The sequence below is a fragment of the Emydura macquarii genome, unplaced genomic scaffold (assembly GCF_026122565.2).
Source record: "Emydura macquarii macquarii isolate MOO-44397 ecotype Brisbane River unplaced genomic scaffold, CSIRO-AGI_Emac_v2 contig_2834, whole genome shotgun sequence".
Classification (NCBI taxonomy): Eukaryota; Metazoa; Chordata; order Testudines; family Chelidae; genus Emydura; species Emydura macquarii.
Genome location: NW_027132971.1, coordinates 416,467 through 429,534, shown reverse-complemented (window position 1 = coordinate 429,534; position 13,068 = coordinate 416,467). Strand labels below are relative to the sequence as shown.

Below are 13,068 nucleotides of genomic sequence, written 5' to 3'. Positions count from 1 at the left end.
TGAGTAGAGAAGTCTGGGAAGAGGCCAGGAGAAACATGGAACAACCACCGGGAGTGAAGCAGGCCCCAGTAGTGAGCTCTGATGGTAGAGCAGGATCTGAACTTCCAGGGAGATAGCCCTGGGAGGTGTGCAGTGAAGGAACAAAGAGAGGGGAACTTCAGAGGCATGCAAGATTAAGTCTAAAGTGGGCAGAAACTGGTTTAAATTTCTACTTTTGGTTTGATTTACTGTGGAATTACAGGAGAGAGCCTCCCAGCCCTGAAAGAAAGGAGAACTTAGAAGCTGTGGGAAAGGCCTGCTGACAGGCTTGGTAGGATCAAGTTCAGGGAGGCAGCAGCCAGGAGTCTGGTGGAGTGAGTCTTGACTGAGTGTCTTAGGGTATCTGGACTGGATCCCAGTGTAGAGGGCAGGCCTACATTCCTCTACCAGCCATTAGTAAGACAGTGTGAAGCCACTGAGAGTGGGACAAGATGGAGAACCCTGAGAAAAGGCTGTGAGAATCACGAAGCCCAAAGATTGCGTCAAAGACCTTTTGTAGGGACATTGGACTTTCTGTTATCTGGGAAGGAGTGGGACTAACACATGACCTGGCTGGAGAAAAGTCTGGAGAAGAAGCAGACCACCATAGGAACAGAGCAATCATCGGAAGAGGGCATTAGATAGAAAAGATCTGCTATGCCACACCTATCCATAAGAGGGTGTTTGATTGGTGAGTCCACACTTCCATAATCAACAAGACTGCTTGCCTCTCTTACCCTCTCTGCCCATTTTTCTCAGGTTCTCTCTCTCTCAAATGCTTAAGCATGCACACACATCTGAGTTCATTTCCTGGCTCTGTCACTCTCTGACTCTGACCAAGTCACTTCATCTCTTGGTGCCTCAATTTTCCTTCCCTCCCTTTCTTTTGTTTTGTTTACTTAGACTGTAAACTCTTTAGGGCAGGACTTTATCTCTCACTGGTTGCTATATAATGAGGTTGGCTGAAATTTTCCAACACTATTTTTGATGAAAAACTGGGTTTTTGACTAACAATATTTTTGTGAAAAATTACTGCTTTCCATGGAAAATATCGTTTTTTTATTAGAAATCCAAGCACCTGAAAACCAAAATATTACTGTTTGTGGCCAAAATTTGTCTGTATTCAAATTTATGCCAAAAATAAATTTTCTGGGTGGTAGCATGCTTTTTCAACCAGCTCCAGTGTACAGTAATTAGCACAATGAGACTCTGATCTAGATTGAGTCTTTGAGGCCCTAATGTAATATAATAGTAGATAGGAATGGCACATTACTGTGCCTTCTGGAATGTTTTATGTTTTTTATATGAGTGCGGTATTTTTATAGAGTTATTTACATGGAATTGCTGAGGTCCATCAGTCACGGTATGGAGGCAGTATGCTCTAGATGATAGGAAATGGACTGGGATATACAACCCTGGGTTCAATTCCTGACTCTACCACTTATTTGCTTGGTAACCGTTGTGAAACTGAAACCCTGTAAAAGGGGGAATAGTGACATTGACCTCCTTTGTCAAGAGATTTGAATCTATGTGTGAAAGGTGTTGTAAGTGATTATTGCTTTAATCAAAGGAAACTGACTATCTGTGCGTAGTACATCTGTCTGGTCCTAAGAGCTGAACCCTCCTCAATAGTTGAAGATCGTGAGGAGGACATTTTCTTTTTAACTCTACCTTTGGTGAGAAGGTCAAACCTGACTGCTTCCTTTTCTCCCTAAAGTCCCAGAAAACATGGATTTCCCCTCCACCCTGACCCTGGAAAGAGAGAATGGAACTTGAAACATTGTTAAAAGGAGCATGTTTTTATAGAACTAATTTTACTCAGAACTCTTGGGATGTTGCTACAGCTGTAACTGTTTCTTGTTTTGTTTTTACCCTCAGCACCTTGCATGCTGAATAAGTGATAGGGAATAGGGGAAACAATCAGTTTTTCCTAGTCATTCTTAGGCAAAAAAGTTATGTATTTAAAAGCAACTGATTTCCTCTCCAAACAGACAGGTTGCTTTGGATACCCAGCACTTTGGATTATCACAGTTTGTCTCCAGATAGTATGTATTTCTGCCTGTGGCAGTGGATAGAATACCTGGTGCTGATTCAGAGTCTGGGTAGATTGATACTATATTGCCCCTTCTAAGTTCTCAGTCTGTAGATAAGGACAGTCTGCAACTTGTTTGGTAAACTTATCTACAATATAATGTCTAGCACCCACATTACTGATGAGGAAAACTGCAATGCACTTTCCTACCCACCCCCATTTCTCTACTATATATATTGTAATAGTACTTCCCACACATCCTGGGTGGTTTAGTTCCAAGATTATCACCAGTAGGGTTTATTTTCTGAATATTTGTACTGTTGTCCATTACAAATCTTTTTGGGGCTGAGATTTTATTCTTTTCCAAAAAAATGGTAAAAATGCCTTTTTTTTTTTTTTGGCCTGTATTTAAAAATTGTCTCTCATCCTACATCTAGCCATTTCACTATAGCATACACTGCAAGAGACGTCAAGAATAAAAACTTAAACAGCTCGCTTGTGCATACTGAGATATTTTGTGTTTCTTTAAATGTCCTTCTGCATTTCCTTTAATGTCAAACTTGTAATATTGGTTCAGTATGGTTGCTGTGGGAACCAACAATATTGGATTTCTAGACTGTGGTGAGTGTAAATTCCACTTCATAATATAGGCATACCCACGTGAGCATTGATCTAGCTAGTTCAGGTACCAATAATAGTGAAGCCACAGCAACACAGATTTCAGTGTGGGCTGTACAAGCTCTCCCAGAACCCTGGATATGTATTCAAGTGGCTAGCCAGTGCTGAAGCCCACTGTGCTATGTTTTCATTGCTTTCGGTGTTGACTGCTTTGGATAGCTATATTAAAGCTAACTTGGGGTATGGCAACATGAGCTGCAATCACTCTCCCAGATGGCAGTGTATACTTGCTCTTAGAGTAACAATTCCACCCCTGGGGAAAGGGAGGGGGAGTAATTGACTCCACAAAAGGAGGTGATGTATCTTGCTGTCCCTTGTTGTGGGCCTGTCCGGCTTACTCTGGTTAGTGAGGTAAGGGATGGAACTAAGGCTCTTCTTTTTTCCTACCTCTCTCTCTCTGCCCACTTCCCCACATCCAGTCACACAATTTGAACAGTCTTTACTGAGGCAGGGAGGGGTGCGTGGTGAGCAGTGAGCAACCTATTAATCCCCTCTATGGCTGAGAAATGCTATGTGTTAGTTCACTGGGAGTTGTGTGGGAGCATAAATAAAAAAAATAGTATGGAACCTTGGTTTCCTTCATTAGAAGCTGATGACATCTGAAAAACGACAAGTAAAAGCGGACTACTTACAGCAGCAAGTAAAGGTTATGCTGTGTCTGACACAAAAAAACACATAGACAATGCTTATGCTGTGTACCCTCTAGAGCCTCCACTGGGGTTCATCTTATGTCATTGTAAAAATGAGGATAATTGTCTTATTTTACCCTAGAGTCTTTTGCTCATCCCTAGTGGATTTACACAGAGATCTTGGGTGCAGCAAGTTCCTAAAGAAACAAATAGGGAAAAACTACTGAATAGGGATAAGTGATGGAAAAATAACCAATGTGGTTGACAGAAAATACTTAACACTCCTGATTCTCAGAGCAATAAAGAATGTTGGTCATAGCATTCAGGACTTCCTGAAATATATAAAATATTCAGACACTTAAAAACCATTATTTAAAAATTCTGCATGCAAAAAGCATGTGGGGAGGTAGTGAAAGGAGTAAGGAAAGCAGCGGTTGTTTTTACAATATGTTGATAATACTGAGAGACTATGCAATAGTAATGATCATCAGGGGATTGTTCGATTCTAATCTCTCTGACAATCCTCAAAGTACTGTATTCTGAACAAAATAGAAAATAACTCCAGGTATGACTAATACCATTCATTTATATCTGTGTCCTGTATATAAATGTAGATACAGTGTTCCATTGCTCAGTTTGCCCTTTAATGTCCCAGAAGTCCCAGAAATATTTTTCTACTCTGTAAAAACACCTTAGATCAAAGACAGACAGAAAAGAGAAAACATTCAAAATCAATTAATTTGGAAACTTCAGAGCCATCTGACATTCACTGGTCAGTGAATTGGTCAGTGATTGGCTTAATGTAATTTGTTTTAAAATGCACTAGAATTGAAGCCCATAGGCATTAAACCACAACTACTGGAATTATAAGTGTATGAATAGAGAAAAGTGGTAAAAGCAGAAGGGATAAAGAAACATGATTTCTGTGTACAGTGGAGAATGTCATTCGAATGATAGTGTGCAAAAAGAAATGAAAGAGTAAAATAGGAGAGAAAAATTCAAAAAATGTGTTTAATAAAGGGGGGGTTAGTTTTCATTGTAGTAATTTCAGATTCTGTTTTATGTGTGTTAAAATAGTCGAGGCAGTTATATTATTCATCAAAAGTGAAAGGAATAACGTTAAAATTAATAAGCAGTAATGCTCCTGATTGGCTCCAAGCTTCAGAAGTTTAACACAATAGCAAATGGTTTTCTGTATAAATGAAGGCAGAGAGTTATTATGGAAAACTGTTCCAGGAATAATTTTAAGGCTGAGTTCTATGCATTTTATTAAGTGCAGACAACTTGAGATGCCATTTTAATAGTAATTTCTTGTAGAATGATATCTTGCTTCCATCATCTGAAATTCAAATCACTAATGTGTACAAAAATCAATATATTTCCTGTTATGAAAAATAGTTGATTCCGCTTCTGTGCACTTCTATACTTCTGCCAGCTTCTAAGCTTTTTCACAGTTAGGTCCTGTAGCTACAATTCCTTTTGACCTTGCAACTTAAGCAGAACTGGGACAAGTCTGTACTTGGAGAAGGGAATTCTGAGTTGCGCCTAAGTGCTGCTGGATTTGCTCTTGGTAATTCAGTAATTGTTACTTTTCCTTCTAAGCCAATAGGGAATCAGTGCCCCAGCAAAGTGTTGGAGGCACTGTATTGCTGAAGGTACCAACTTTTGAATGAGATGTAAACTAAAGCTGTGACCATTTAATACTATGGGACAAATTAAAAAACAAATGTAGAATCTGAACTTCAATGTCTTGTATAAAGAGTGTGACAAACCAACAGTCCTTTATTTAGAGAAGAATAACCTTTATTTCCTGGCTCCGCTCAGATGACAAGTGTAGCCATATGTACTCCTGACAACTAAGTCACGTAAGGGTTAGTATACATTGACTCTATTGATTACTGTTTAATCATCCCCTTTCAATTCCTGCCAGTTACTTTCCACCTACCCAAATCTCATAAAAAACCTAGTTTCAATTGGATATTTTGTTACATTTCTTCCTATTCTGCTATGATCTGTTAAACAAAATCTGAGTCTTATCCCAAATACAACTGAATTTCAGTGGTTTGGTGTAATGATCCTTACATAATTGTTAATTTCATGCTTAAAAAAAAGACACCCTGAAATGAAGTATTCATCTTTTATATGGAGTGGAAGCATAGTCTGATGTTTAAAGAACACAACTCCTAGAGTTGAGGTAGGGTGACCAGATGGCAAGTGTAAAAAAACAGGACAAGGGGTGGGGTTTGATAGGTGCCTATGTAAGACAAAGCCCTGAATATTGGGACTGTCCCTATAAAATCGGGACATCTGGTCAACCTAAGTTGAGGCACAAGTTTCATGCCCTCTTCTGTCACACTCTTGTTCTGTGGATTATGGCCAAAGCAAATGACCTCTGTTTCTCCATCTGTAAAATGAAGATTAATATAGGGTGGCATGATGTTGTGAAGTCTTTCTTTGGTGAAACTATAATTATGAAGTTTAGTTACCTGATCTTCTATTCTCTCTACATTTGACATCATATATAGGCTTATTTTTTGTAGCCCTTCACTTGAGGTGTAGGAATAGCTTCTCTCCAGAAAAAAAAAAGCTCTTATAGTTTCTTTACCCCTTGGGAGGGACAGGGTCCTCTCCTGACTCCCCAATCTGGTGCTTGGTAGCTGTTGGCAGTTCAGATCTCTTCTGCTCTGGATGCTACTCTCCACAGGGGTGGGAACTGCCTGATCCAAAGCAGCTTTTACTCCCATCTGAGGAGACTGGGAATTAATCAGACACTCCCTGAGCTGTTCTGCTTCTCTCTCAGTGCCCAAACTCAATGCTCAATAATGAAATTTAAACTAATCTTTGTCTCTGAATCAGGTTGTCCCTTCTCACTGAAGGGCTGAGCAGCCCATGCTGATCATTGGCCCAGCAAACTGCATGATCGGGTCATTCTATGCAGAAGCCTTCCTATTGCCATCAGCAGGTATTTCTAGCCCACTCTATCCACACTCCTGACTCCAAGAATGCTGGGAAATGGTGCCAAAGGGAGCTAGTAGTCACTGTTGTGGTCCATAGGGTCGGATGCCCTGGAGGCTTAGTATGGAGTTCCAGGAACTGGCACATTCCAAATAAAGGTTACATTTTATTACAAATTTTGGTTAAAATAAGCACACACAGGAATCTTGTACTCTAGTTACTGTCATGCTGTTGCCAAAATAGTCACTTGCTAATTAAGATATGTTTTAGAAAGTGATTGAGCTATAACTGCCTTTTCACATGTTAAATGGACATTCTTGCACTAATCACTTGCTATTAAGTCAACCAATCAGGAAGGAGGTATTTTTGGAGGCTTCTCTGGTATCATGGATGCAATCTATTTAATCACTCACTTTCAGTGAGGAGGTATGGTAATTACATATTCACAGCTGAACAGGAACAATACTGCAGTGGAACAATGTGCTTATAAAATCTTTAACTCAGAAGTAGCCAATATGACAACTCATTTCACTGGTTCTCAAAATGTGTACATATAACTCTTCCCCAAAATTTATGCAATATAGGGTATTGAGAATCAAGCCATGGGGGACTGGACTGCAGAATGGCGGGGCAGCAGAAATGCTTTCATTCTGGCAGCGAAAGAAACCAGAAAATTACATGATGGAAGGGCAATAAAAGTCTTACCTAGATCTTTGTATAACTTTTAGGTTTCTCTTTGCAATCTCTTTTCAGAAGTGTGGTGTATATTAATAGCCTACCTATACACATTCTTTTTTCCTCTCTCTCTCAGGCACACACACATACACACTGAAATATCAATTACATTTTGCATAACCTTCTAATAGGTAACAAAATGTTAAAATCTACTGGCTTCATTCTATGTTCAAGATTTGTCAACATCTCTAAAACTTAGCTTTTATGTTATGTTTTTAGAAAAACTCGCAGGATGCATCATTTTGCTGTAAAGAATGTAAAACAGGCATTTAACAAACTGGTTTTGCTATAGCAAGAGATTTGTCTGGTATGACCATAATTTATGCTAGAAAGAGGAGTGAAGACTAAAATAGCATTATTGCTGGTATAAGCAGTTGATAATAGTTTCATGTATCTGGAACCACAGACAACCTTTATGGATGCCAACAATATCCATCATGTAGGTTAAAAGTAACTCTGATCAATATGCATTTTTTTTCTATGAAAATACTTATTAATACCCAGCTCTATAGTGTATTTTAAAGCCTAAACATTTTTAATTCTCTCCTGGCTAGGAACTTTGTGCTTTTATCATCAGTGGAATAGCTAGTAATTCTGAGATTTGCCAACATGAAGTTGAGATGAACAGTTCTCATTCTCAACTCTCTCACTCACAGCAATTGTTTCAAGCTCCCTACAGACTTAGGCAAATATCAGTTTACACTTGTTTCACATTTTGAAGGATTTATTTGCAACCTTAAGAGCTGAACCACTGAGAATTTCTCTTTTGCAAAATTTATTAAACATAAAAAGCTTTAAGTCTAATTGCTCTCTTACTTACACCTCTAGGTATCAGGCAGAACCTCCCTGAAGTCAATGGAATTGTCACTGCTCTAAAATCAGTGTAAGTAAAAGGAGAATCAGGTCTGAAGTGCTGAAAGGTATTTTACTGTAATCCAGAATGCATAGTCACTTCATCTTAGTACAACTGAGGCCAGGTCAGCAGCTGTTGATGGGAGTTACACAAGGTACGCAAAGTAGCTTGCGTAACTCCCATCGACTTCTTAACTTCTGTTGTGCATGGCGTCTTCACTACGCTTCACCACTTGAGGGGGTGGTTTTAGTGTGTTGACTTCTGGATCGACTGAGCAGGTCTTTACTGACCACTCAATCAATCCAGAAAGATCCATCCGATGGCGGCAAATTTGCTGCCATCAGTGTGTACGTAGCCTGAGAAATCATATAAAAAAAGGAGACTGGAGGGAAATAGAAAGAAATACGAAATTTTACTGCAGGGGCAAAAACCTTGTTTAGTTCTCTAATTAGAAATAAATATAACAGGAATACATTTTTATGTAAATAAATCAGAAGTATTAGCAAGTAAGAAAAAGAAATCATTATCATAAGGGAAAGAGGATATTGTATGGATTAAAAATGAGTACCAAATAGACAATAGTCATTGGAACAGGGCCTTATACCTGAGAGGTGAGACACCCGGGGTCATGTCCTAGCCACCAGGCTAGTCATTCTCTTGCTCTTTCTTTCTGGTTCAATGACTACTGAAGTATTTTTATGGAAAATGGAATAACTTCAACAGGAGAAATTGAGAGACATGACCTAGAATTTCACATGCCCAGTGGTTTGGACTCTTCTGTAACGTCAGAGACTCAAGTTCAAATCCCTTTAAGGCAGAAGGGGATTTGAATCTAGGTCTCCCACATGGCAGGTGAGTTCCTTCGCTGGTGGTTAGAGGTTATTCAGTAGATTTTGCCGCCACTTCTGGCAGTTTTGTGAATAGTGCTTAAATCTCAGTCGGGGAGGGCAGAAATTGGCCATAAGTATTTTGCAAATTTTTAAATTTACCAATAGTTTCAGGTTGAACAAAACTGGATTTTCTGGAGAATAAACTATTCATTTGAAAAATTTCACCAGCTAATAGTGAGGCAATATTAGTTAGAGCACAGGGAGGACCGCCTGCACAGAGCTACGCCACTACTACACAATGGTAGTATTACACAGTGTAGTGCAAAGGAGAGTTTTAACGTCTTTAGCACACTAAACACTTGTGACTTGTGTGCTGTGAATTCAGGCCATATCTAAGAATCTGGTCCTTTATTTGCAAGTTTGGAATTCTGAAGAAAAGTGGATGGTGGATATTTATATTTTCTTTTATAGGAGTTGACAAAGGAGATTTGAATTATGAATGGATACTTGGACCCAGATTGCAAAGTTTGGATTTGGACTCAGATTTCAAAAAGATCACAGTTGTTTGACTCTGGTGTTTTGTTTCTGGCTTATGTCTAGCTAGCACTTAATACTCAAATTATAAGCATATATTAGGAATTTAGAATGTTTAGAAAATGGGAAAGGCACTAAGCCTTGGAAAATAGCCTGGTACTATAGCAAGAGTTCATGAAAAGCCTTTGAAGGAGATTTCTACTATCTGCACAAAGGAGAAGCAACAGAGGACTGGAAGGTGGTTAGAAGAGAAAAGTGTTTAAGGAAGACCCAAGAGGCTAAAGACCTATAAACCTAATTTACGAACAGGCAACTGAAAAATTAAAAAGTTACGTAGCATTAGGAAAGAAGTAGATAAGTTAGTAGTTATAAGTACCATTCATCTTTAGGATTTGATTTTGATTCCATCCTTCCTAGGATATCTGCTGAATACAAAATGAGTATTGAGGGTAGTTTCACCCTATCCTCTAATGGATAGAATAAAACTTTCATCCCATCTTCTTTACACAAAATCATGAAGGGGAAAAAAATAGACACCACACACATTTCTATGCTTTGTTATGCTAGCCCCAGATGAAAGTACGGTCCCATTTAAGCAGTGATTGCATAATCACTGGATATGGAATTAAGAAAGTTTTAATGCAATTAGAGGCTAGAAATTGCTTATCAGTGCAATGATATTAATTAAAAAATATGTAATTTAGGTTTAAAAACGCATTACTTTTGTATTTTTAAAGGACATACATACAATGTTAGTAAGCCAGGTACAGAGAGAATGTTATTGAAATGGATTACATATCTTCTAGCAATAGAAAGGAAACCAAATTGCAGTTCATTATAGCAGTTCAGGGTCAGTATTGTTTTTTTCTTTCTTTAATAGAAACAATCTGGATGAGGGAATAAAAAATTAAAAATAGGTGCATTATTTGCCCATGACACAGAAGCAGATCTGATGGAAGAAAGAGAATAGAAAATGAAATTTGATGAGATTAGGCTTTTGGATGGGCGAATATTTAATTCAGCATAGCAAATAAGTATAGCATAGCATTTTGTGCATGCAGTGTCATTCTGTACAGAACATACCCTTTTACAAAGAGACCAACAAATAATGGGGTTGAACATCCCTATCCAATCCAGTGATAGGGAAAAACAATAAATAAATACTGCAAAAAGCACTAGGTTGGTTCACATTTGCAATACTACTTATAATTCTATTCATTACAGCCTATATAACCTTATTATTTTAGAAATCCACAAGGTGCAAAAGTGTAAAGCCCCTTTGGCTGCATTTTTATGACCTGGGTAATGCAGTATAATGGGATTTAATGCATTTGTAAGCCACAGCATAGCCACTTTATATCAGCAAGAGTATTAAAAAGGTTTGAACAAAGTTTTATATACCATTTTCTGTTTTTATTGTGATATTCAAAGTGTTCCTGTGGAACTGTTTTGGATAAACACTCAAGGGCATGGCTATAATATCCTTTTAATATTTTCAAGGCATGAGTAGAAGCATAAGAAAATCACCTAAAATGTGAATGTTATGTTAACTGCATTTTGTACACACCCCTACTATACATAAGGGAAGTGCATGTTGCAAGTGTTGCCCTTACAGACAGATTATGTGCTACCATGCTACAAATGAGAATAATACACCTACCAGCACTTAGGACAGATACACGATCATGAAGATGTATAGTTTCATCTGATAAGATCACTTAAATTTAGAAGCTAAACTTACCTATAAATGAATATTTACTCATGGAATATTTGGCCTGTTATTGAAGACCAAGTCGAGAGGACCTAACCTGATGATGGTCATTCAACATAATAAACGTAAGGATAAATTTATAGTAGTGTGACATCTTGCTATGGTGTTTACAGAGTAAAACAGTTGAATTATATATGTAGACATTTGCTAAGAAATAATTTGATTGCTTTGTTCTCTGGCTTCAACCACTGTATGGTTATTAAAATTACTTGTGTGCCTATCAAGGTTATGTTCATAAAATATTATGTGCTTTTGTTACTATGAAAGGAAACAAACTGTATTTAAACATTAAGATATGCAAACAAGAAAGTGGAACATAAAGCTTTTAAAAGCTTTGTAATGTTTGTTTTATTCTGCTGTTTTTTCTGTTCCCCAAATTTTAAAGAATACAATCTAAATTCAGAAAAAAATAGAAACCATAATCTGTTTTGCTTGAATGTCTTAAATCTATCTCTTACCTAGTGATTTTTTTTAAATATGCCTGTTCATTTCCAAACCCACTTTCAACTGAGATTATGAGTCAGTGATGTGTGCAAATTGCTCACAACTGAAGGAACCAGTTTGGCAGTTCTGGAAGGTTTACATTTCAGAATGTGTCTACAAGTGTAGATAAATGGTGTGCTTGAAAAGTTCTAAAATCCTAAAGGAGATAATACAACTTATTTATTTTTCACTGTTGAAATATAGTAACAATTTTATATCTTAAAAGTGGCAAAAGACACATGATTTCTGGAAAGCTTGAGCTAAGGAAAAAAGAAAATGCACGTTCTTTCTCTCTTTCTCTCTCTCTCACCTGTATTGTAGTTTCTAAAAAGCATTATGAAAGATCAAAACTGAAGTTAATAATTTTCATCTGCTTTATGGAAGAAAAATTATGTAGACTCTCTTTTGAGAATTTATTTGTTGAACAGATTATCTGCAGGGGCATTTAGAAGCTGAGGATGTTACATTTGTTTTTTAGGCAGCTGGGGTGTGTGTTCTTGCTTTGGAGTCAGCCCTTAATTTTAGAGATGGACAGGAACTAAAATACCTATTAACATGACCTACCTCCTAAACAAATGTGTGCATCCGGTGTTTCGTTCCTGAACTACCTACTTGATGGCTTTCAGGGATTGGATTGAGCTAAAGGCTAACATTTCATCTTCTTCAGAAACATTGCTACACTATTCAGAAACATACATCAGCAATGTGAAAAAGAAGAGTTGTTAACTGGAAAAAAAATTGTGGTGTGTTGTGGATTTTCCGGAGGTGATACTGATCTTGTTTACTCCCCAAACTGGCCCACCATTTAAATTTGTGCTCAACTCTACGCACGTGAGTAATCCCATAAAAGTCAATGGCACTACTTATATGTTTAAAGTTATTCATGTGTTTAAGTGAGTTGTTTGATCAGAGCATCATGTAGGTTTTATACCAGTGTAATGCAGTAAGTAACTATTGATTCTCACTTGTGTAAGTGAGACCAGAATCAGGATCTCTGTTTCTTCTCAACATAGTGTAAATCTATTGACTGGCACAATATGTAAAAATGTATTGTGTACATTCCGTATTACATCAGCAGTAACACAAGTACTACATCTCTGGCATAAATGAATCCTTATATATCTGTTAGCGAGTTAGTGCAACTGTTCTCTCCCACAAATAATCTAAAATTCAGACATGTGTGACCTACACAAGTTGACATTACAATTCTAAAATACAATTTTAGATGGAATCATCTCTATTTTACATATCTTGGGAGGTTGTCAGTGTCATTTCATGTGGTACTGTGCAGCCAGAAGAATCACATGAGTGCAATGAGGGGTTTTCTGACCCATGGGAGGCAAAGTGATACCTAAATAGCAGACTATCAGATCGAATTCTATCCTGTCTTTTGTTTATTTTAAAAAATATCAAAACCCTGGATAACAATTTTTCATTTCACTATCATCTTTCAAGACAGAAATTAAAAAAAAAAAAATCTTTGTAGAGAGGAAATATTTCATTTTGATTTAGTTTTAGTAAGTTGTTTGGGCACAGAAAGCAGGCTGGCA

At 37.5% G+C, this 13,068-nt stretch overlaps 1 long non-coding RNA gene across 1 annotated transcript in view; it reads left to right on the top strand.

Annotated features, from left to right (window-relative positions):
* The window catches only part of LOC137166327 (uncharacterized), a 49,234-nt gene extending 37,148 nt beyond the window's left edge, over positions 1 to 12,086 (top strand). Inside the window, exons 2-3 of the long non-coding RNA XR_010923650.1 lie at positions 7,876 to 7,930; positions 11,997 to 12,086. This is a non-coding gene — a long non-coding RNA (uncharacterized lncRNA). The remainder of the gene's footprint in view (positions 1 to 7,875; positions 7,931 to 11,996) is intronic.
* Positions 12,087 to 13,068: the final 982 nt, after the last annotated feature.